This window comes from Mustela nigripes, chromosome 14, assembly GCF_022355385.1.
Source record: "Mustela nigripes isolate SB6536 chromosome 14, MUSNIG.SB6536, whole genome shotgun sequence".
Lineage (NCBI taxonomy): Eukaryota > Metazoa > Chordata > Mammalia > Carnivora > Mustelidae > Mustela > Mustela nigripes.
The window spans coordinates 59,277,268-59,302,317 of NC_081570.1; the positions used below are offsets into that span (position 1 = coordinate 59,277,268).

Genomic DNA, 25,050 nt, shown 5'->3' on the forward strand with positions numbered 1-25,050 from the left:
GCTTTTAAATAGAAAACAAAGTGCCAAGTTAAAAACAAAAACAAAAACAAAAACAAGTCTTATACTCTATGTCTCAAAAGCTATACACCACAAAATGGAAGAAGTATTGGAATACTTGGAAATATTGGAATAATATGGAAATATTCAAAGGATGAAACCTTATTTCAAGAGATCTTCAATCACATGCAGAAAATATGTTTATATGTGATTCATTAAAGGAATAATAATATGTAGCTTTTAAATAGAAAACAAAGTGCCAAGTTAAAAACAAAAACAAAAACAAAAACAAGTCTTATACTCTATGTCTCAAAAGCTATACACCACAAAATGGAAGAAGTATTGGAATACTTGGAAATATTGGAATAATATGGAAATATTCAAAGGATGAAACCTTATTTCAAGAGATCTTCAATCACATGCAGAAAATATGTTTATATGTGATTCATTAAAGGAATAATAATATGTAACAGATAAGTAAGTCAGAAAGTCCAAATAGAGCACACTATTCAGTCTTTATGCCCTGTCTAATTTGGAAATTGAAGTAAGTTTATGGATAAAAAGTATGTGAATAAAATATATTCGTACTGAAAAATGTAAACCTGCTGTAACAAATGTTACTGATTTTTTTCTACATTACAGAAATTCTAAGTGTTAAGAAATGTTAAAAAGGAGCTGAAATGTAGAGAGTTGTTTACAGCTTTCCAAACAGTAGTAAAAAATATAAAGTCAGTCCTCATGCAGCTGCAAAATATGTCAAATCCGCATTCTCTGGTGTTCACTTGAGACAAGTTGAAGTCTAGATTGTAAAATTCTCACATGTAAGGTCACAACCAGGGATAGTACTGAGATACCATCATCTGTCTGAGGTTTAAGAAATATCAACAGTAGTCCATGGGGAGGCATATTTAGGACACAATGCCATACACCACCAATTCCTGGTATATAAGTCTCATTAGAAGAAAGGGGTTTTATCACTTTAAAATTACAATTGTATATGATATGTGGTTCTATTTATTCATGGAAGAGTAGAGTAATCCTATCAACTATATGAACTTGGACATAGGAAGAAGCCAACTGAAAGAGAGACTCTTCACGTGGCACTCTTGTGTGTTGTGAACTGTTGAGTCTCAATTTTTGAGTCTTAATTTTTTCTCTTGCATATTGCATTTTCTCTGTTATTTAAATGGAACAACTAGACATGGACTATCCTAAAAGGCTTTCCTATAAACTCCTGGGGTAACCAGTCCTTTGAAAAGCAGGCGAAAGAGACAAATACAGCAGCACGAGGCTGCTTGGAAATTAGACTTTTCCTGGGTCTGAAGTCCCAACAGCACAGGTAGCTTACATTAGCTGGCAGAGTGACTGAACCACCATGAGAACCACCTCCTGACTTAAAGGAGTAGCTTTAAAATTGTATTTCATGAAATGTACAAAGTCTCAGTGAAGCCAAGAGCCACAGGTGATAAGGAAGAGGCAGCAGTGGGATAAATCTGAGTCTAAGGAGGCAAGGAAGCCAAGCAGACAGGGCTCCTCCATTAGTTAGCTCTAATTTATTTAGGCGATATTCTAATTGTAATTGTATTAGATATTGACGTTCAGCTTAAGATTTTGCTTGAATACAGAATGCATTTCCTACCTGAAATATTATCATCAGAATTACGTCCTTAAAATGAACCCACCAAAATGACAAGTTAGGGAGAGGGAAAATAATTCACATTGTCACTAGCTTCACCGTTAACTGAGTAGCAAAAAGGGAAGACTTAAATCTGAGGGTATAACAAAGTATTGCTGAATTTTATAGATAGGGAGAGGCTAAAAAATGTCTTACGTGAAATCCTTCCCTTTGGGGGTAAGAACAGGGAGGTGCAGAAAAGTCCTGGGAATCACATCATGTTCCATGGGTCAGGATCCAGTAGTGAAGCAAGAAAGGGCAGAAACGGTGTGAAGGAAGGAGGATACAAGGATATTCTGTGGAATGAAACATCTCATAAAGTCACATGCTCTCCACCACTGGAAATACTCAACAAGAGGTGGGGGGGGGGTAATTGTTTATGGAGTATCTACCATGTAGGAAACACATTATGTACATCAAAAAAAAATCAATCACCATAACCCAGTGAGGCAGATATTATTTTCTCCAATTTGACAGATAAGAAAACAGACTCAGATGACGTAACTCTCCGAAACTCACAGAGCTAGAAAGTATGGGAGCTGGAAAATAAACTCAGTTTTTTCTAACTTCAAAACACTGTTCATCTACATGAACAAGAAGCATCCAGCAGGCAGATGACTCGTTTCTCATTTACGTTTTTAACACTGATTCACGAATTTTTCAAAATAGTTGTATTTGAGAACTCTAAAACCCCTAACAACTAAGTTATGTGGGTGTGGGCTACTTTGGGGCAAGCAATCGTAAGAATTCTAAATAGCTGAGATGCAAATGGAGAAGACCAGAAGCCTGGGAACCAAAGAGCACTTGGTGCTCAGGAGAAGGCCTGGAATGGGGATCCTGAGAACTTTGGCTAGTTTATAGTGTCTCTGATCTTTCAATGGCAGAGAGAAAGCTGATGGATAAGAACTTGAGGTGAATTCTTCAGCTTTTCTGTACTCCCTACAACACTAACGAATCATTTCGTTATGTAACAGATAAGTCAGTCAGAAAGTCCAAATAGAGCACACTATTCAGTCTTTATGCCCTGTCTAATTTGGAAATTGAAGTAATTTGCTTGAATTAAGATGTAAGATGGATGTTCTAAAATAGGACACCAGGACTCAAGTTCATAACTGAGGTATGAACATACCTGAGTTATGAGTTCATAGTCTCCTTTAGTTTATTTGCCCTCAAAATGGAGAGGCCATGTCACACATACAAAATGTATTCACGAAAATGTTATTATTTGTATATTTTCTTTTAAAAAAGCATCTTGTATATTTAGCATTTGTCTTCATTAAATCAATTCTAGCAAATAAGAGAACAGATCATGGAATCTGACCACATTGACTAGAATCTTGGCTTCTTCACTTCCTAGCTGTGTGGCCTTGGGCAGTTTTCTTTTTTTTTTTTTTTTTTTTTTAAAAGAATTTATTCTTAAACTCTTGAAAAATCAATTTACTCCTTTGTAAAATGGGATTAATTATAAGTTTTTTTTTTACAAGGATTAAAAGATTTAATAACTCAAAGTATTTAGAACAGAAGCTGGCATATAACACTTTCTATATGAGTGTTAGCTATTATTATTACTGCTATTAACTATCAAAGAAACATATGCTTAGAAGTTTATCAGAATTTCCATAGATAAAAACATAGCACAAAGCTTCAACAGTTAAACTATTACTCATGAATCAAAATTTTATTGCAATGTACTAGGTAAGTTCAAATATTATGGGAAGAGCATTTCTAAAGGCACAAAATTAAACTTCAGGCTTTGCCACTATTACAATTAATATATTTACTTAACTTAAGCAACTATGAAATCTGTTAATATATGTAAGGAATATGCCTGGCATGATAAAAGGGACTGTACTATTCTGGTAATCACATATTTTATTGAAGAGCCTTTGGGCTATTTTAATATTCAAATCAGTTGAATATTTAGCAGTAATAATGTAAGATTAATATTTGTACAGGCACTTGCTCCTTTAACAGAAGACATTATAGTCAAGCTATTACCCTGCAATAATGGAAAGTTTTTTTTTTAAAGCACTCTCAAAAGGAAAGCTGCTTTTACAGGTTAGAGTTTTATTCTGATACCGTGTATTTCCATAAATATGCCATTTCTTAAAGTATGAAACATTAATCATGAACTTTCACACTATTTCACTTTCATACACCTTAAATTGTAACTATGTTAAAATAGGCAATCATCTTATGTTCAATTTTCTGGTTTTAATTATTTAATTGATTTTAAGAAGTGCACCAAATTTTTGAGTCATCAACAATTTAGCAATCTAAATGGGTTTATAAACAAAATGTTTTGTTCCTACATTTTTATACCTGGTTAATGTTTTTCCATGTGTGTATCGCCTAGCAAAAGCAGAGATCTACGTGATTTCCTTTTTACGTATAAATTCTATTTCATAATATTAATATAACACTCCAGGCAGTACTTTACTGGGGAATTACTCCATCTCCCTGAAGAGGACAAAGCCAATTGGACTCATGCTTTAAAATAACCCCTAAGGTGTGCTATAGTCATACAGAAACACTGGCCTGCCATGATTTATTGCTTAATTTCCATATTTTTACTTCAAACAAGAAAAGTAACAAAATACTCTCTTTTTGCTAAAGAATGCAAATCTCAATTACTGCACGTGTTTCAGGAAGGTGGAACAAACCTGAGCAATATTATTTTCTTGCACCCTTTCTTATAATGAAGCACAGCAGCTGTGTTGCAGAGGTATCCTTGAACATATGCAGAATGAAATGACACTTTTAAAAAAATTTTTTATATAAAATTAGCTTCAGAACACTCTTTTTTTTTTTTTTTTTTTTTAAAGATTTTATTTATTTATTTGTCAGAGACAGAGGGAGAGAGAACGAGCAAGCACAGGCAGACAGAGAGGCAGGCAGAGGCAGAGGGAGAAGCAGGCTCCCTGCCGAGCAAGGAACCCGATGTGGGACTCGATCCCAGGACCCTGGGATCATGACCTGAGCCGAAGGCAGCTGCTTAACCAACTGAGCCACCCAGGCGTCCCAGCTTCAGAACACTCTTATTTGAAAACACTTGGCCATTTACAATATATAATGGTTCTGGCCAAAAGCACTCAGGTGTGTTACTTCCTTATAGTATTATTTTGTTTCTTTGGCCCTTAGAAAACACCAGAAGGGGCTCTATTGTGTATGCAGGTGTGATCACCTACTGTGAAATATAAATTGTATCTCCTTTTAGGGGAGCAGGAAAGGAATGGGAGGAGTGCATTTGAGTACTGACTTCCTAGTTTGCCGTTAATTAACTCAGTGGTCCACTTTGGGAGAATCACAATCTCTACATATCTTGGTTTCTTTCTTCTGGTAAATATATCCTACTTCCTTCTCCTCCACAAAACCTTATTTTGTGACACTACATTAAGCGAAATGTCAAATAGAGCAGGTCAGAAATAACTCTTGTCCATAATGAACTGGAAGATTAGTGGGCAAATGCAGTTACTTACTTTCCTGTCTCAGAAGGCCCATGGATGGGTCAGTAAAGGTATTTGCCTTTTCTGAGCCTTCTTATGGGATGACAGTAAAAAAAATATCACAGAATAGTTGATAGTTTACAAATGAGCTTCACAACATTGCTAGGATTGAGAAACATCTCTCCCACCATCTCACTGGGTTTAGTGTAATTTCATCTTCTTTATAGATACAGATGGGGCTCAGGCAGCCTGAATGTTTTTCTTAAAACAGCTAATAATCATGGAGTTCAGACTCAAAAGCCCATTTATTTATTTATTTATTTTCCTATCTATTTATTATTTTTTAGAATTTATGTCTATGGATGGGTGGGGACAGGGAAGCCAGTGGCACAGTTAGGAAAGGCCACTCAGAAAGAAAACATGTTAAGGGTTAAAGGCTTCTCTAAAAATGAAAATCACTCACATGAATTGATAAGGCCTCTCAGCCAGCTTGGCACTTTATTATTTCATTAAATCTCCACAAAAAAAAAAAAAAAAAATTCTTTATGAGCTTAGAATCCTTTTACAACCCTTGCTTTATATATGAGGAAAGAGAGACAGTTAAGTTAGAATAATTTATGGAAGGTCAGGTGGCCCTTGAGTGGTCGAATTGGGATAGTTTCCCTTTTCTGCTGTCTCTCAGGAGAGTTCTTCCCAAGGGCTCATACAGCGTTTGGCAATAGTTTCACAAATCACAGATGGACAGATTTAGGAATAACTTTACATATAAGGAACAATTTTCTTTCGGTACATGTTTCAAAAGTTGTTCTCTCCAATACGATAACCACTTGGTTCTATCAAAAATCATGTCAACAATTTACAACTCCTAAAACAGCACTCTGATTTATCATACATTTTAGTGAGTCCTGATGTAATGCTGTGAGAAGAGAACTGTTTACAGCAATCTGTCTTCCTAGACTGATTACTTAGATATTCTATATAAATTATTTATTTATGTAGAAATGAGTTTAGTCTTGAAATGTAAAACCTCGACAGAAAAGTGTAAAGCATTCCCAATAAGCATTTAACATTTCTGAATGTCACAAATATTTATATGGTTCTATGCCCTCCCAGGCTATGGTAGCAAAAAAAATGTGCACGTCTACAGAGTTACAATTAAAAGCTACATTAAATTACACAGATGGAAAATTAAATATTTATACTTATGTAAAAATTGTGTTCTAGTATGCTATTATATTAGGATATTCAAAAGCAAAGAAATATATTTCTAAACTTTCTCTCAGCTGTAAAGCTCATTATAAGAAGACAAAAATAAAGCATACTGTAAATAGGCCAAATAATTCAAAATAGCCAATGCAGTTAATTTTTTGTTTGTTTTTTTTTTTTAAAGGTAGGGTATGATTAAGTATATATTAATTTAAAGTGCGTAGCACCCAACTAGAGGAAAACATGGTAATATAAGAGCTTTTTAAAATGGACAATGTAACCTTTATATTTTTTACTTTCCAAAAATATTGCTACTTTTTCAGATACGCATCAGATCTATTTGATGGTGCAAGGGTGACAGTACTGCTTGGACTTTGTGTTCTTTTCTATGACCACGTCCTGCCACTTCAACACATACCTTTACTGTAAAGGAATTTGTATCTGGATATTTGCCTTAAATACATACGTTTTTAAAAATGACCTCATATTTAAAGCATAAAATCCAGGAAACAAAGAGTGAGACTGACTTGAGTACAACAGAATTTGAACTGGATATAAGGATGGATATTTAATAGAAATAAATTCAAAATACAGTTTAGGAACATATTAGAAAAAGATAATTGTTATGTTTTATTGAGTACCTACTATACTTTTTTGTACTAACAATTTGTTTTATAATGATTTCATTGAATTTTTACAACACAATGGAGTCCATATAATTGTTATTTCCACTTCTCACACAGGGGGAAACATGTATTTACTCAAGCTGCATATTAATAATGGATAGAGCCAGGATATAAACCTAGACAATTAAACAGCAGACCCAGACTTCTTTTTACTCTTTGTTAAACCAGGTATGTTGCAGCAGTTCTTTGGAAGACATTCTGCTTTTCGAACTTAACCTACAATTTCCTTTGTTATCACTCTTTGCCATTTCTTACTTCCTTTATTAACATACGGAGAGGAAACAATGGAATTAATTTTATGTTTAGAATCAGGCCACAAACTATTTCATGGATATCTGTGTACAAAACTGATTCTATCTGTGCTGCTGCAAACTCCTGAATGCATTTTCCTCATGTGCAGCACAGATATTATTTCATTTTTATATAATACTAGGCAGTATGTAACAATGTAACACAACTCTACTAATAAGTGTACTTTCAGGATGTAATATTTGCCAGGTCATTTATTTTTATGTGCTCCCTGAACCATATGCAATTAGCAAAGCACCACTTTTGGTGTTTATGATTACCACTCAAAGTTGCTGCCACCTGCTGGTGGTATTCCCTTATTATAAGAGAGCTGAAATTTCTCTTGTGTTAAGCCCGTATTTTAGTGTTCATAATTCTTAGCTATTTCCTAAATGCTATGTCCTCATGTATTAGATCTTAGCAAAGGTTTTACATAACTGGCAGGTAGCAGAACAAGGTTTAAAATGTTTAAAGTATGGATCTAACCACTATTCTATAGTGGTTAATCTTTAGAAAAATCTTTAAGTAAATCTTTTACATCCCCACTCTTGAATGTCCTGCAGCGGTAAATAAGGATGAGCTAGTTTTACAAAGGCTGGGGAGGATAAAGGTCCATGATGCAAAAGACAAAAAAAGTCGCAAAACATTATTTACATAAATCATATGATTATGTTTATTTAAATAATAAATTACAGATTTATATGTTAAAGCTAAGATTGGAGTTGGTCAGTTCCCATGGGAGGTTCATATATCTTCCAGAAAACCATGATGCTTCCATAAAAAGTGTAGTTTTCAAGGTCAAGGGAACTATCCAGTTAATCAGGACACTTAGCTGAGATAATGTGTTTTGCTACTGAGTATACAAGTTCAGACTTTTTTTTTTTTAGTCTCTCTTATATAATATTCTATTTGCAAGTGGTTTCTTCTCAAAAAACTCTGGTAAAAGTTTTGATAAAATTATCACTGTCTTCAAAAAACTTGTGTTCTTTTTAAATAATCACTCATAGTGAGCTCTGATAACGGAAGTAAAGCATGCAAAGATCTTTGTGTTCTAAGAAACAACATCAGAAAAAAAAAAACAGGAAAGATGTTATTATGGATGTTCCATGAGTAACATATTTTAATAAAATGAAGAGATTCAATGTAACAATTGAATACAAAGCACTGATGGAATATAAGACACTGCTAGATTCTCTTTTTTTTTTCTGACACTGCCAGAGGGATTGCTATTGTGTCCAATAGACCCCGAGGGATATGACATTCAAGTCATTAAAGCTACTACTATTGAGTAGTAGACAAGGAGAACATTCACATATAACAATCATTTGAGTCAAATTATGATAAATTATGTAATATGAATATAAATAAAATAAATTGTGCGTTCATGAAAGGGAAATTTCCCCAAGGAATGAAAGCAGTAGACTCTGACTTAGACTTTGAAAAATTATTAAGAACTTATTAGGTAACATTGCCAGAAATGGTCATTCAGGCAACCAGAACAGAATGAGTCAAGACATGGAGGTACAATAGATTATGAAAAGTTCAGAAAACAGCAAATTATGCAATGTAATAGTTCAGGATATGTTGGGAAGCCAGTAGATGATAACAGTGATTGCCTGAGGTTGAAGGCATGTGAGTACTACGCTGAGGACCGCCTGTAAGGACGGAGAAGCCACCGAGATTTCTCATCAAGAAAGTGACACGGACATGTCTTCATTTCAAAGAGAACACCATATAAGCAAGATAAAGAATGGATGAATGGGTATGGAGTGGCTATGACAGATGTCCAGACATGAAATCATGCTAGCAACAATGAGAAAATAAGCAAGAGAAAACATGAAATATTTCAGGAGTAGGCTCTTGTTAAAGCTATAAAATGAAGAATTACAACTCTTCAGATTTCTAATTTTCCAACATGAATCTATTTTAACAGTAAGAACCATTCAAGTGCTGAAGAGAAAACAACACCAACAAATACTTTGTGTTTCTGGACACTAGCTCAATATTGTGATCAAGAGGACAAAGAAGAGTTTGAATTTTCCACCATGCAGAATCCCTGAAAGACAGAAAGCATAATAAAGAAACACTCAGCAACTTGATAAGAGGAATTAATACGACATTAAGGAATAAATACTCAAGGACTATTTTCTCATAATAAGTGCAATACCAATAGCATGTCAAGAATGTAGAGAGATCTTCAGATTCACAGAAATATGGAATTCTTTTATGATCAGAGGGGTTTAAAGACTTATTCAGTTTTTACTTCTGCTGATAATCATTGGTAATTCTGGCAATATATTTAAGAAGAGTTTCTGATGACATAAAATGCTGGTTGTGGGCATTTAACTCAGAAGTGTATTTCCTATATACCCTGAGATAAAGGAAAAATGTAGTATTCAACATACACAGCTGTGAAACATAATTGCTAGACACATATGCAGCTGAAAAGAAGTAAGATATTAGGACATACACAAAACCTTCAATAATTCCATTTCCTGAAAAATTTACTTGAACCACATATTTTTACACTTAACTATTTGTTATCTATAGATTCTGTAATACATGTTATAATTGCCAAATCAAAAATATATTTGGAAATCTTTGCTGGTGAAGGCTTTGTCGAAGTCTTCCCCTGAATCCCACAGAGTGGCTCACAAAGTGCTAGAAAATAGTACAAGCTAGATAAACACTTGTTACATTAGAGGGAAGAAAATGCTTAGATGAATCTGCAATAGACAGGAGCATCACAGTAGCCCAGAATCACATAGAATGAACCATTCTACAGAATCATTCCCTCTGAGGACTGCATTCACAGTGCACAGAAGCCAGCACTTAAGCACCACTTAAATAAAAACACCTCCTTGAATGAATTGGCAACAATAGACCCTGAGTATAAAATGGAATTGGAATAGATGCTGATTATGATGAACTTGTCAGCCGGCGAACCCTCGGCAGTTAAATTGGCAAATGCAGTAAGAGCACTGACAAAAAATCAGAGAACAAGTCCATCAACTCTGAACCTCATTGAAAGGAAAGAAATTGGGAGTGTGTGTGTGTGTGTATGTGTGTGTGTGTGTGTGTGCATGTGTGTGTATGCATATGCATGCAAGAAAGAAAGAAGATCTAATGACTATTACAAGGTTCTTGTAATGAAATATGTGACTAAGTACATGCAGATTATGATGAATGTCAAAGAAAACTTCAATTGAGGTTGTGAAAAACAGCCACTTTAAATTTGGTTAAATATTAAATCCAACTAAAATTACATCTTGCAACTATTTCTAGGACATCATTTTCATAATTTTCAGTATTCCTCTCTCCGGGAAAGACCATGGATAAGGAAGACCCAATCAAAGCCGCCTATGCCTTGTGAGACCATCGACCTAGTAATCTGGTTTCTGTTTAGGTTCATCCATATGTCAGTATGTTTCCAGCAGCCAGTACCGCTCTGGGGTTCTAACTCGGAGGTGTTATGAAAGGGGCCTTTGCCTGAGAGCCTCAATTGCCCTACAGACAAAGTACGAATTAATTAATCTAAAAGTCAAACTAAGCATGAAATAACTATAAATATACTATAGGTATATCAGATTAGTTTTAACTATCAATACTTTTTTTGCCCTTGTGTATAATAGACTGAATCCCAGTCCTATTGCCTCAGTCTTTGTCCTTCATGTCCTTCTTCTTTCCCTGCAGGGACTCTCCCAGCATATTGTTCAGGGATTTAGATTTCCTCTATATGTATTTAATGCCCAGGTAATCAGTACCTGTTGCCCTTTCCTGTCTTGATTACAAATACTCAGGATTTTGTAGTTTTTGTTTACAATATTTCTAACCCATGTTTCTTTCTTTTCTTCTGTGTTTTTATTCTGTTTTATTTCTGATTTTGTTTTCTGATCTTCTGAAGATGCACCTTCCATTAAATTGGTATGGTATCCTTGAATTATTTGCATAGTCAAACACTGCGGACTAAAGCATGGATAGCAAGGCACCCCCAATTTTTTTCTCTCAAGATTTTATTTATTTACTTGAAAGAGAGCAAGTGAGAGAGAGAAAGAGAGACCCAAGCAGGGGAGAGGGGCTGAGGAAAAGGGAGAAGCATACTTCCTGCTGAGCAGGGAGTCCAATGCGGGGTATGAGCTAAGGACCCTGGGATCATGACCTGAGCCTGAAGGCAGATGCTTAATTGACTGAGCCACCCAGGTGTCCCGATACCCCAGTGTTCTAAAGTGAGATGCTAAGTCACTTATGCACTATTGCTTCCAAGTGTGTAGTCAGATACTGGTTTCGTGATCATAGCCCTTGAAGGTATAACGTGATGGATACTGAAGAGACCGTGAAAGGGCATTTTTTTTAAAGAAATGTTTGCAGGCCTGTGGGGGTTCATCTCGGCCTCATGTCAGGTAAAAGGGTCTTCAACAGTCATAGTATGGGGAGGGTCTTCGAGCCACAGAAACAAAAGAAAGATATTATGTCAGCCTTGTTTCTCAAATAGCAGGGAGAGGTGAAAAGGCCATGTTCTCAGAGTAAAGGGGCATGAGTATTTCACACAGACCACGATGGAGAAAAAGCCAGCCTGGGATGACTTAGAGGTATTTCACCTCAGGAAACTGCTTCTTAGGTCATGGTAAAACTACAGGAACTATAGAATGAGAGGGAAGTGAGCAGCATTGAGCCAGAGAGTTCATATCTTGTATAAGAAGTGAAGCTGGGTATTCCTAGTGCAGATATGTCTAAGCAAAATATCTGAGAAAGTATTAGTTTTGAACATCAGCCAAGTTCAAAGAACACTGGGTAACAGATTACAGTAGCACAAATCAAAAAATAACCTCTTTGTTTCTTCTCTCCTCAGGCCTTCTTCTTCCTCATCAACACTGAAAAGTTCAGAAATCACGTAAGCACTAGACAAGGAAAGAGAGAAATCAAAGTCACCTGCCAACCCTCACACCTTCCTTCTCACAACAAACTGAAAGTTCAAAACACATCAAAGCTGGGGGAATAAAATTTGGAATTTTGTCGATTACACTTGTCTAGAAGTAGCAGACACATCAGCTCTTAACATATACATGATTTCTGACTAACTGTGACCAGGACACTTTTATTACTTTAGACGATCTAGAATATTCAAAGGATCAATGCCAGGTAACATCCAATTTACCTGCTCTCTCTCTCTAGCAGTTTCAACAAGCATAAGGGACAGGGACAGAGATAAAACTGTTTTGTGCTGCACTCCACAGAGTTTCACTTTTTAAAGCACACCTACTCATTTATTTACACATGACTCCTTTGGGGGCAACGTATCAGGCCACGTATCCCTAAAAACAAGTATCAGCTGTTTAGACCACATGTCACTTAACCTTTAGGACATGAAGACTCCTCCCCTGCTCCTTCCTCAATTCATTTCTGAGCTTTCTTCTCAACTTTTTTCTCCCCCTGTAACTAGTAATCTCTGGATTATCTCATACTTTCCTTTTTCCTCTTTCAGTCTTTTTAACACTTTCATAAATAGCTTTAATCAAATCAACTCTGTTTGAAGTAACTAGCATTGCTTTTGGTTTCCTGACTGAGCCCTGCTGATACACTCACCAACTCTGGGTTACATATCATATATTGATACATCAATGTATACTAAAATATATTCATAATTTTTAAATGACTTCAGAATGAATATAAAAAAAACAGTTCAACTCAAGTAAAAGAAACTATAAGTCAAATTGAACACATTCTTTAAAATAAACTGTATAATCAATAGCAAAAAGTCAACATAACTGTGTTGGCACTGCTAAGATCCATACTATTACATGTTTGTAGTTAGATGCTATTTGAATTTTTCTTTCTTTTTACCTTCTCAACATAATTCTGACCTTGTTCAGCATAGCATAACTGTTTTAAGACAGAAATCTACTTTTTCATAAGTAACACAGGAAAGTTCTTCAAAGTTTCTCTTGGTTTGTATATGTGTGTGTGTGTGTGTGTGTGTGTGTGTGTGGCCAATCATGGCCACTTGAAAGTACATCTTAGTACCTGAAAGAAAGTAGTATGTGAGAAAGTATTTAATATTGCTTCAAATAATCCATTTAAAGCTAGAAACAAGTTGGATAAATCAGTGTCTATCCTTGTGTCTACTTGTAGAGCATCCAAATATGTCACATATCATGTTTCTCTATTATCAGCAACAGAATAAATTCAATACCCAAAGTGAAAGATCTCGAAGAGAAGAGCATTAGATATTTGAAGGAAATTTATGTAATTTTGTGTAGACCTATCTACAAGGGTGTTGAAATAATATCTTAAAATAATATGAGTTGTCCAGGTATATTTTTCCAGGCTGTGAGAAAATATGATTTTATCAACTGTTGTAAAATCCTTTGGAAAATGAATAAAACCTGTTCAATCTGAAATAAGACACTTGAGAGAAAAGAAAAGCATCAGTGGAAAAGACAGTGATCTAATAGGGAAAGCAGACAGAAAGATTCAGTGTCTTAAAAGAGAAAGATTAATGAGGGGGAAAATATATATATATATTTTCAATATATATATTGAGCTGAGGTCAAATATATATATATATTTTCCCCCTCATTAATCTTTCTCTTTTAAGACACTGAATATATATATATATATATATATATATATATATATGACTGATAAAATGTCATTTGATGCATTCCAGGATGGCCAACACAAGCTGGTTAGGTAATTAGCCTTTAAAGAGTTTTTTGTTTGTTTGTGTTTTAGTCATATAAAAAAAAAATGTGCCTTGTTAAAAAAAAAGAGAACTCTAGTCTTACAAAAAAACATATCCACCAATGGGCTTATATCTTTTTCCACATTGATATTTTTAAGATAATTAAAAGCATATACCTATTCATCTCTGAGCATAGCACTGTCTGTTAGCTAATTACGTTCAGCAATACACTGCACAGAGGTATACTGCCATTGGTTTCTGACATTAAGTTAGCTTTAAGCTTATTGTCTATCCTGACAAATGGAGGCAGTTTGAAACCCAGTCCCTGGAAAGCATCTGTATGATTTCCATCTGTTTGCCCAACACCTTTTCAATGGTGAGAGTTCTGGGCACATACTTATTAATCCAAGATCCAAAGAGAAATATATATATATATATATATAAATAAATATATATATATATATATATATATATATATATATATATATATATTTTAAAGTAGGCTCCACACAGTTTGGAACACAACACAGGATTTGAACTCATGATCTAGAGATCAAGACCTGAGCTGAGGTCAAGAGTCAGATGCTGGGGCGCCTGGGTGCCTCAGTGGGTTAAAGCCTCTGCCTTCGGCTAGGGTCATGATCGCAGGGTCCTGGGATCAAGCCCCACATTGGGTTCTCTACTCAGTGGGGAGCCTGCTTCCCCCTCTCTCTCTGCCTGCCTCTCTGCCTACTTGTGATCTCTGTCTGTCAAATAAATAAATAAACAAAATCTTAGGAAAAAAAAAAAAAAAAGAGTCAGATGCTTAACTGATTGAGCCACCCAAGCACCCAGCCAAAATTATCCTAATGCTTGAGCTGGGGTCAAAGGAGCAGAGGGGTCCAAGTGAAAACACCTTCTCAAAAACTCTATAACAAGTCATCATCACTCCTTCAGTGCTGTCACTTATTCTTTGCTGCCTGTGGGAAACCTGTATTTCTAACTTTGAAACAAATCATTCAACTACGATGTTCATTCCCACATATATAACTATTAGCTTTGGTCCTATATAAATGTCCTATAATTGAACAGAAGGTATAGCTTGAGAGAGAGTAAATATTGAAAATCTAGGCAAGTGAAATTGACACTTGCAGAATGAATTGATAAAAGTTAAATATTTTGATGATGCATCAAGAGGAATAAAGCCAAGAACAAATAAAGAACTGAAGTATATCAGTTTATAATTTTAAAATATCTTTCTTATGGAAGGATATATAAGGAATAATAAATACCTTCAGAAAGATGATTCTTGTATTGAATCACATTGAGTTTAGGTCACTGCAATCCTTCAAAATGATAAACAAATTATAGGTTCTAGATTATAGTCAGATAAATGACCTGAAGCAATAGGCATCTATTTTAGAATATATTAGAGCAGGTAAAAGATTCAATTTAGTCAGCAGTAAATGAAATCTTTATTTGTTTAAAAGTTTTAACCATTAAAGAAAAAAAAATTAAAAAGAAAAAAAAATAGATACAAACCTTTCAAATAGTAAAGAAAAATACTTTTGTATAACCTTTACAGAGTTCTATATGTAGCATGCTTTATTTGACCAGGATAGAAACAGTTCAAATATGCCAGACATTAGGAGAAAGGAAATATTAATTCAAAATAAGGACATTTGCTAGAAAGAAACTCAATGTATAAAAAAAATGAATCCCAATAAAATGATCAGAAGGTCTGCAATAAGTAATGAAGAAAAATACTGTGGGCAAAAATATCAGAATGCTATATTATAGACTATCTGGGATGCGGTCTGTGACCTGTAAACATCCATCCCCCTCAAATATCTATCATTTTCAAATAGGCAGAATGGTACACAGATTGTAAGAAAGATTAACCACCCTCCCACACTTACCATCAAAAAGCTCAGATTACTTTAAATTGAGCATTCTCATATTTCTGGCCTCTGCCCAAGTTCATTTTAAAGATTATTTTTTACAGTTCTCTTTCTTTTTCCATACCAGCAATCTGTTCTTAGCCTTTTAAATATCTACTCAACCATTTTAGCAAGCATTTCAAATACACAGAAGGATGAAATTTAATATTAATAAAATATCCAAAGTTAAAGCCCTAGAAAACAATTTCAATATTTATCTCTGAGTATCTCTTGTAACCCAGTATGTAAGTACATTGAAATTAGAGCAGAAACAGAGTTAAAGATCTGAAGAAAAGTCATTTGATTCTAATGAGTAATTGTGCTATATAATTTTTTCTAAGATCATATTCAATTCATGATTTTAAATAACATATATTGATATTCACATTTTAATATAAAAATTAATATGATAGCTTGATATTATGCATCATTCAGATACCAGTAAGTATGAATTTCATAAGGTATCAGTAAACTACTAGAACTCAAAAGTTAAAAGAGCTTTGCAGTCTTTCATAAGTTTCTTTTTGAAAGGCTGAGTTTGACCAGTACTTACTTAAATTCAGAGTATTTCTGTTAAAAGCCATCATTCAATTCTTATGTATTCAAAACGCGGAAAATACAGAAATAAAATTTTTCAAATTGAGAAATTTATATTTATTAACAAGTGTTACTCTTAATACCCTAATAAGCATCTGATTTATCCAATGACACTGAGTATTTTAAATTTTTATTATACATTTTGTGGTCATTAAGTCTTTACCCCCTCAGGTAGATGAAGTGTTCTGTGTTGAAGAATATTGCACCAAACATGTAAACACTCTTCATTTGCACAGAAAGAAAATAAAATCTGTTTAGCCAGGCACTCAAGGCACTCCAGAATTGAGCCTTATCTGTCCTGTATGAGGCAGCCTAAATGGACCGACTACTTTTTATTCCTCTGACTCCGGCTTTTGCTGTCTGGCTATTCTATGCACCCGCCAAGCCCTTCCCCATCTCTCATCTTACACTTTTTTCTAAGTGTTCAAAATCTAGCCATCGGAAGCATTCTTGAGAACTCTCAAGCACAAAATCCTTTTCTAAACTTTTTTTTTTTTTTTTTTTTTTTTTGGTAATGCCTTGCCAGAGTGATATGAACAGCACCAAATTCCTATAGGGCCTTTAGTTTGTTCTAACACTTATTACAATACAGAATTTTAGAGTCAAAGCAACTTTAGTAGTCATTTTATCCATGAGACCTTTTTCTCTCTTTTTTTGGCAAATCAGAAAACTGAAGACAAAAAAGGACTTATACCTTCGACTTGCTTGCCTCCTTTCCCACCCTGTATTTTGAATAGATCTGCATATAGTTCATCATCCCTTTAAACAGATAAGTTCCTTCAAGTTTCATATCTTCTTAATATATACTTACATTACACTCATACTTTATACTGGGCAACCTTAAATGAATGATAAATGGGCTGGAATGGAACGGGGTCAGGCAGGAACAAGTCTTGATTCTATTAGGGGGTAAACAATTCTTTAGGGACTGAGTAAAGACTATGAATATTAAAATGCCCTTCTAGTCTTTTCCCACAACTGCAATGGTTAATCCTATGACACTGTCAAAGTGAAAGTATAAGGACAGAAAAGGCTAGTAGTTTTCTGTCCTTACTATATTCTCGAGACAATCTGAAAAACCAAATCAGACAATCCAACCACCTTAAATAAACCAAAAAGAACCTGTGAGAATAGGTTTCTCCGGGTGCCATCCCTGTATCACCTGCCAAAATCACATGGACTGATTTTCCACTTTAATGAAGGAGCCAGCAAAGTAAGCAGAAATGAGCAAGAAAATTAAACATTGTGTAACTTCATTATGGAAATATGTAGGATCATGAACTAGAAAATAATAGGTAGAGTGGTCATTAAGATTTATGTGAGGAAGTTACATTTATTCTGAGAAAGGGAGATGAAAGCGGACCAGCCTCAGGAAGAATCTGAGGAAGTTTATTCAAGTTTATTGCACGAGGAAACAGTACAGAGATACACTGACATGACCATACTTGATAGTTTGGCCTATTGAACAGAAGCTGAATTTTTCCATGGTTTAAAATGAAACAGTTCACCATATACAGTTGTACAACAGAAAGCTGTTCACACACACTTTTTATTTGGATGAAGAGCACCACTACAGAGCATTTAGCCTCAAGCTCATTCCTCTGTGTTCCCACCATCATTACACACATGGTTAATACACACAATCTTCACCAGGAAGTAGGTGAAATATGGACATGTCAAGTTCCCCCAGTAAAACGTGTACTTTTCGAGGGTAGGAACCATCTCCAAACCATCTTTGTATTCCAATGTATTCCAATTCTTAGCATATTCTGGGGCATTAATAAAAACTGAATTGTTGCTGAATTATATTTTATTGTATTTCATAAACTGGACTAAATTCCACAATGCTTTGTAACAGAAAATCTGAATGACTAAGGCAATATATACATCAGCCCTTGGCTAATATGGAGAAAAATACTTGTATTTTTTGCTATCACAGCTGGTAAAAAGACTGTTGATTTACAAATAGATGAGTATTTTTGCATTGTTGTGGAATAAAATGGCTGCTAAAATAGGATAAAAATAAATTTCAATTACATTGTAATACTTGATTCTATTAAAAGTCCATTCTACTTTTCTAAATAATGTAATATCTTTAGATGCTAAAAAGGGGAAAACTCAAAATTTTTTAAAATTATAAGTGTTTTAAAATTAATATATAGCATATAAAAGTAAATCATAATGATTATATTAAAATTATCAGAAAATAAATCTTTAATAAACTAAATGCTTTATAAATGAATAAGTTGATATATACAATGCATTCACTAGTATTGAAAAGTATTTCTATAATAAAAATATATAACAATCACCATTTAAACTGTTTTTAAATTTTAAGTTGGGAACAACAATTGTCATAAAATTGTATGGCCCATAAAACTTCAAATAAAGGAATAAATTTTGCTCTATGAACATTTCACTGAAAGTATGTTGTTGGGTCTATTAGTTGACCCATTCCAATCAACTGGATTAAAATGTTTTCTCTACTCCCAATTCTAACGGACATGGAAAAGGGAATAATTTTTTTTTTCTTATCTATGGCTGACTATCCCAACGGTTCTGCTTGTGTGATGACAGCAATTGAGTATTATTAGATATAGTAGTCAGCCCCCAAAAGAGCTTCCAATAACCTGCCTCCTGGTAGTTATACCCTGTACAGTCCCCTCCTTCACTGAATAAAACTGCTTGTTAACCAACAGGGTACTGGGAAAAGGACTACATGGGACCATGAGGCTGAGTCATAAAAGACATTCTGGCATCTATCTTTTGCGCTTGTGAATGAAGAAAGCTAGCATCATGAGGATACTCCTGGAGCAATATGAGGAGATGTACACAGAGAAGAGCTGAAGTCTCTTTCCAAGAGCCAGCACCATCTGCCAATCACCTGAGTTAGGCATCTTAGAATCAGATCCTTAAGTCAAATCAGGTTGTCAGACCTGATCTTAAATAATGACAACCCATGATATTCTGTATTTGTTGAAAGTGATGCAATAGCTTGTCTTCATCTCACACAAAACTGTTTTTCCTAGTTAAAAGAATGCAAGAAGTTGTCTTCCAAGAATTCACTTGAGTCTTACGCATTCAACATGAAAGCAACTGTTGAAGATGAAAAACTTCAGGGCAAGATAAATGATGAAGACAAACAGAAGATTCTTGACAAGTGCAATGCATCAACCGGCTTGATAAGAACCAGACTGCAGAGAAGGAAGAATTTGAACACCAGCAGAAAGAGTTGGAGAAAGTCTGCAACCCCATCATCACCAAGCTGTACCAGAGTGCAGGGGGCATGCCAGGAGGAATGCCTGGAGGCTTCCCTGGTGGTGGAGCTCCTTCCTCTGGTGGTGCCTCCTCTGGGCCCACCATTGAAGAGGTTGACTAAACCAATCTGAGAATAAATAGGTTGAGCATTGTTCCACACACAATATTTAAAGGACCCAAATTTGTAGCAATTCCATGGCAGCTGTAATGTTGCTGCTATAGCAAAAAAACTGGGCATTCTTGATACTTGAATATGGAATATTTGCACAGGGAAAGGAAATAAACATTGCACTTTATAAGCACCGTATTGTTAAGTGGAAAATGCAATGTCTTAAATAAACCTGTATTTAAAATTGGCACCATAAAAAAAAAAAAAGAATGCCATAGAAGGAACCTACTTTTCTATTATTTTTCTTGGTTCATGGATCTTTGGAACTTGTTCACTGACCCTCAAGTCTCATATTCTAAAATTCTTCTCTCCTATTCTTCAAATAAACTCAAATTTCACCTCATTAAACCACCCACTATCTATAAAATCTCATAAGCATTTCCACTTTTGCCTTTATATGTGATGTTTCCAATGCATTTTAAGCCCAACCCTTCTCTGAATGGTTAACGTTTGCTCATTTATCATTAAATTTCATAGAAAAAATAATTCGTGTATAATATATAGTGAAAGGAAATCTGAGGCCAACAATTTTGATGAAGCCTCTTACATTCATCCATCATGAACACAATCAAAATTACTGTCATGAGAACACAACTCGATATGAAAGAAATGCATTTGTATTTTACCTAGGTTTTTCCCAATGTAGATGTATTTGTTTTAAATATCAAATTAAAAAAAAAAAACATACATTTCTTTTGTACTGACCATGATGATCCTATCAACTCTGGAAAGAATCTGGCTTGTTTGTGGTTTGGGGCAAAAAAAAAAAAAAAATACTGTCAGTAACTGTATCCTCAAAACTTGACATTTCTATTATGATATATCATTTTTATAGCATTGAAGAAGTTTGCCTATTTTCTAGATCCCCCTCTTTGAAAATTATAAGGGCTACAAACATCTCAAAAGTGTTGTAAGTTTCTTTGCCAAGGAAAACTTAGCTTGGAAGAAAAGGCTTGGTAATAACACATAGCACAGACGGAGTACCTTTGAGGCTTGGCAACACTCATGGCTTTGCTGCCTTGGTGAAGAAAGGAGCTCCCCACAAGACCATGACTCACTGATTTCTAAGCTGGAATACACTGACAATAAAAACACTGCCAGAAATCCTGAGAGAATTTTTGTCTACTGTCCTGAAAGTTGTCAACTTTACCAGAGCCAGGGTCTTAAATCACTGCCTTTTTAAGAAATATGTCAAGAGGATGAAAAGGAAATGTGAAGTTCATCTACTAGACAGAAGTTTGCCAACCTGCCAGAGCACATGTTCCAAAGCCCTTGATTGAACTTTGAGTAAAAAGTTCAAGAGAAAGGAAGCTCATCCTTGGAATAATTTTATAGAGCTTCTTTGTGGCTTGACTTACTTGGCAGGTATTTCTGGACACAGAAATGAATAAGCATTTTCACATAGACCCCCGTGACACTATTTTCAATAGGGATGATAAACTGTGAGCTATCTTGTTCAACTTCCTAACTAGGGAGAAAAGTTTAGAGGTAGGCAACTATATGAATTCCCAAATGCTATAAAAAACACTTCTTCGGGATTAAGTTATTATGACAAAACCTTGCACAATCCTTCCAGGAAATATCTTTAGACCTCTGGAATCACACAGAACTCTTGATTAATGGTTCTGCTGAAATGACTTTTAAATTGAACACAGACTGAAAAATTCTGATGTTGACTTAAAAAAAAATTGGAGAAACATTTTTGGTCAAATCTGACCCAAACAACTTAATTAAATGAATTCAAATGAAGAATCTTGGATAACTCTAGTCTTACAGAAAATAGCTAGATCCCAATGTATAGAGCTGACTATAGATGCCCTGATTCCTTTGGTATCACTGGTAAGTTTTGAAACATTTCCAGCCAAAAGGAAAATAACCTCGATTTATGTCAAAGATGATGTGTACATAACAATATTAAAAAAAAAAACACTGAAATTCTTATTCAAGCAGCTGCCTTCTTGAGGAAATTAATTTTGAACAGAGTTAAAGTTTAATTTATTTTTAATTTGCACAAGTTCTATTTCTTGCTCTTTTTTTTTTCTTATTTATAGAATTGGACCATTAACTCTTGCATAAAAATAGGGAGACATTTTGTGAAGAGTTTAATTTGGTCTATGGATAAAATAAATGCAAACACATTACATAAATTTTATGAAGAATTTTGCATTTACATTATATCTGTGTTTTTCCAGGATAGGGTCTCTCCAGGCTTCATCAGATTCTCCCAGGATGCAGTAACCACACTAATTAGGAACCTCACACTTCACCGCTTAGGTAGAGCATTCTTTGACTTTTCTGGGCCAAGTCAGCATTGCCACCTTCCGTATTCCCACCACATTCTAGCTCCTATTTGTGCTGATCAGTTTTACAGTAGCTTTCTTCTTCATGTCATTAGATTGTGATATTATTCAGAACAGGAACTATGTACTCATATTTGCATTCAGTGCACATATTAATCAGTAAGGCCTTGGGAATGATAGGTGCCCACAAAATGTCTCATAAGTGAATAAATGCAAATAAACACGCTCTTTCAATTGTTTTGATTTTACCCCTTGGGAGCCTGTGTTTGTAGAACAAATAATTTTATGTGGGATGATATTTTCATCTTCATTGTTAATAAAGGAAAGTGACCTGGAAACAGAGTAAGACCTATCACATAATACCTAGCAAACAGTCATCTTGAAATTACAAAAACTTTACACACTATTTAAATTAGAATGAGTTGACCATATAGGAAAAAAAAATAGTAATTAAACTCTTGCCAATTAAATTAAAAATCTATACAGCATGAAGATTTAAAAAAATCATCCTTTTAATTTTTCATATCATGGAAGTTGTGCTTGGTTCTAGATACAAGTCACTCGATCCATTCTTTAAAATGTATTGCCAGAAACCATGATAAGGTAATTAACATTAAATTCAAAGGTTACATATATCCAGTAAATTTCTTTCCATAATTAGCTAAATTACTCATATAACCTAAGAGAAAAATGAGAAATGTTGAATTATTTAGGTACTGTTTATTTTCAATCTCTTTTTGTCCTCTGAGACTTCCTAACACACTAGTTTCATGTTTTATATTTATAACAGAATTTTAATATCAGAAGATTTCAATATATCTAAAATTAATATGAACTTTTTCTATTTTAACTTTACTTAAGAATTTTTATATCTTACACATATGAGAACCTCAACTCCATGTTTGTTGAACTTAATTTAATACTCCAAATATTCAGAATGAAACCATCTTTTCTGACAGAAAGCATTGTTCAAGCAATAGAAGAATATAAAGCCATAAGGTAAGATGATAAGGTCTAAATAAAGCAGCTGAAGTTAATTATCTCTGGGGAATAATTTTAAAATAATAGGTACATTAGCTAGAGGAAATTATAGCGACATATCTTCTCATAAAAAATGGAGCATGTGGCAAAAATAAAATTATAAAGAAAATGCCTTTTCTATCCTAATACAAAGTAAAGCATCAGAGTCTTTTTGTATTAAGCCAGAAACCCCTCAGTATGCAGGGAAGCCCCTTAGGAAGGTCTCTGTCACCGAGCAAATGACTGGTGCATCTGACTCTGTCTGTTCACATCTATAGCTCCATCACTTTCCATCTGTTTGTGTTCGCACTCGCTCTCTCTCTTTTTTCTTTTTGGAATCCTTTTCTGAATCTTCAGTCTTAGACCCCAGAATCTTTGGAATAGTTTAATATTCAATTTGAATTTGCCTGGTTCAATTCTACAAGATAAGGTGCATGATTTCAAACAACTAATTTAATAATAAAAAATCAGTTTTCTTTTTCAAGACTGTCCTGAACATGTCTAATTATATCTATAAACACCATGATTTTATATTTGCCAATAATAATCTACTTAATGTATTTGACAGACTTATTTTGTAAAGTCAGTTTTCCAATCTTTGCTATGTCAAGGTAGTATTCACCATAAGCAAAATAGTATCTCATCATTAATTTGATGTGAGATTTCACTTAATATTTGATTTTCCAGATATGTTACCTATATAAGTAAATTACCACATTTTAGTATACTGTCCTTTCCTTATCAGTAAATAAAACAAAAACTTTCTCCCCAATACCCATATTTTTAAAAAAGGAGCAATCTCTCTACATTAGTAGGTTAGAATTCCAAAAAAGTTTTGAAAAGTCATGACTTACAATTATAGAGGACCAAAAATTACTAATTATCCCTAAAGATCAAAAAAACATTACTTCATTTACAAATACATTTGATTTATGGAGGTTATAATAAATAATATTACTACATATGGCACTTCTCATCTTCAAAGACTTTTTCAAAATAGTAATTAGCAAGATTACACATTCAATAGGTGATATGTGGACCATGTGTTTTACTTTTTAAAAAAGTACAATTTTGTCATGCTAATCTCAGGACATATTTTTTCATTAATGATACTGAGTACTTACTACAAATTTTTATCTCTACTATATACTGTGAATATCTGTTCAGGTTCACAAATATTCTAAAAATATTTGACAAGGTTAAAAGTTAACATTAAAGAAAAAATTTATATTATCTTTGTCCTTAGTGATACAAATAGGGACTTTTGAACAAGGTATTTATAGCTAGTTTCAGTTTCATGCAATGGACTGAAAGTTTTTACCCTGTACTGAGCAAATAATCACCTACTTTTACTGTTATCTCTACCTTCCCCATTGTGATTCTCAATGCTGACTGACTTCACTGATTCTAGAATTCTCTGTTGCTTAAATGTATTCTTTCCTTTGATTCTCTAGAGATAAAAAAATATTTTTTAATATTACTAAAAATTGGTTTAAAAAATGAAATTTGGCTGAATATGCTGGTACACAGATTATGTCTTGACTTCAACATTTAGAAACACAGAACACCACTAATTGAATATTTTATTTGAAAAGAAGGTGCTATCTTATTCTTAAATAAATTAAATGCTTGTACCAAGAATACAACAATGTGCAAAAATGAATGCCAATTCAGATGTATTTGGGAAAAATAAAATATACTTTGGCCACATTCTTTTTTTTTTTTTTTTTTTTAAGATTTTATTTATTTATTTGACAGAGAGAAATCACAAGTAGATGGAGTCCCGCATCGGGCTCTCTGCTCAGCA

The 25,050-nt window shown here is 34.1% G+C and overlaps 1 protein-coding gene and 1 pseudogene across 1 annotated transcript in view; one reads left to right on the forward strand and one right to left on the reverse strand.

Moving 5' to 3' along the window:
* The window catches only part of LOC132001539 (heat shock cognate 71 kDa protein-like), a 36,799-nt pseudogene extending 16,862 nt beyond the window's left edge, over positions 1-19,937 (forward strand).
* Positions 1-25,050, reverse strand: part of NEGR1 (neuronal growth regulator 1) — an 860,988-nt gene that overhangs the window by 607,177 nt on the left and 228,761 nt on the right. The gene's annotated exons all lie outside the window — the stretch shown is intronic.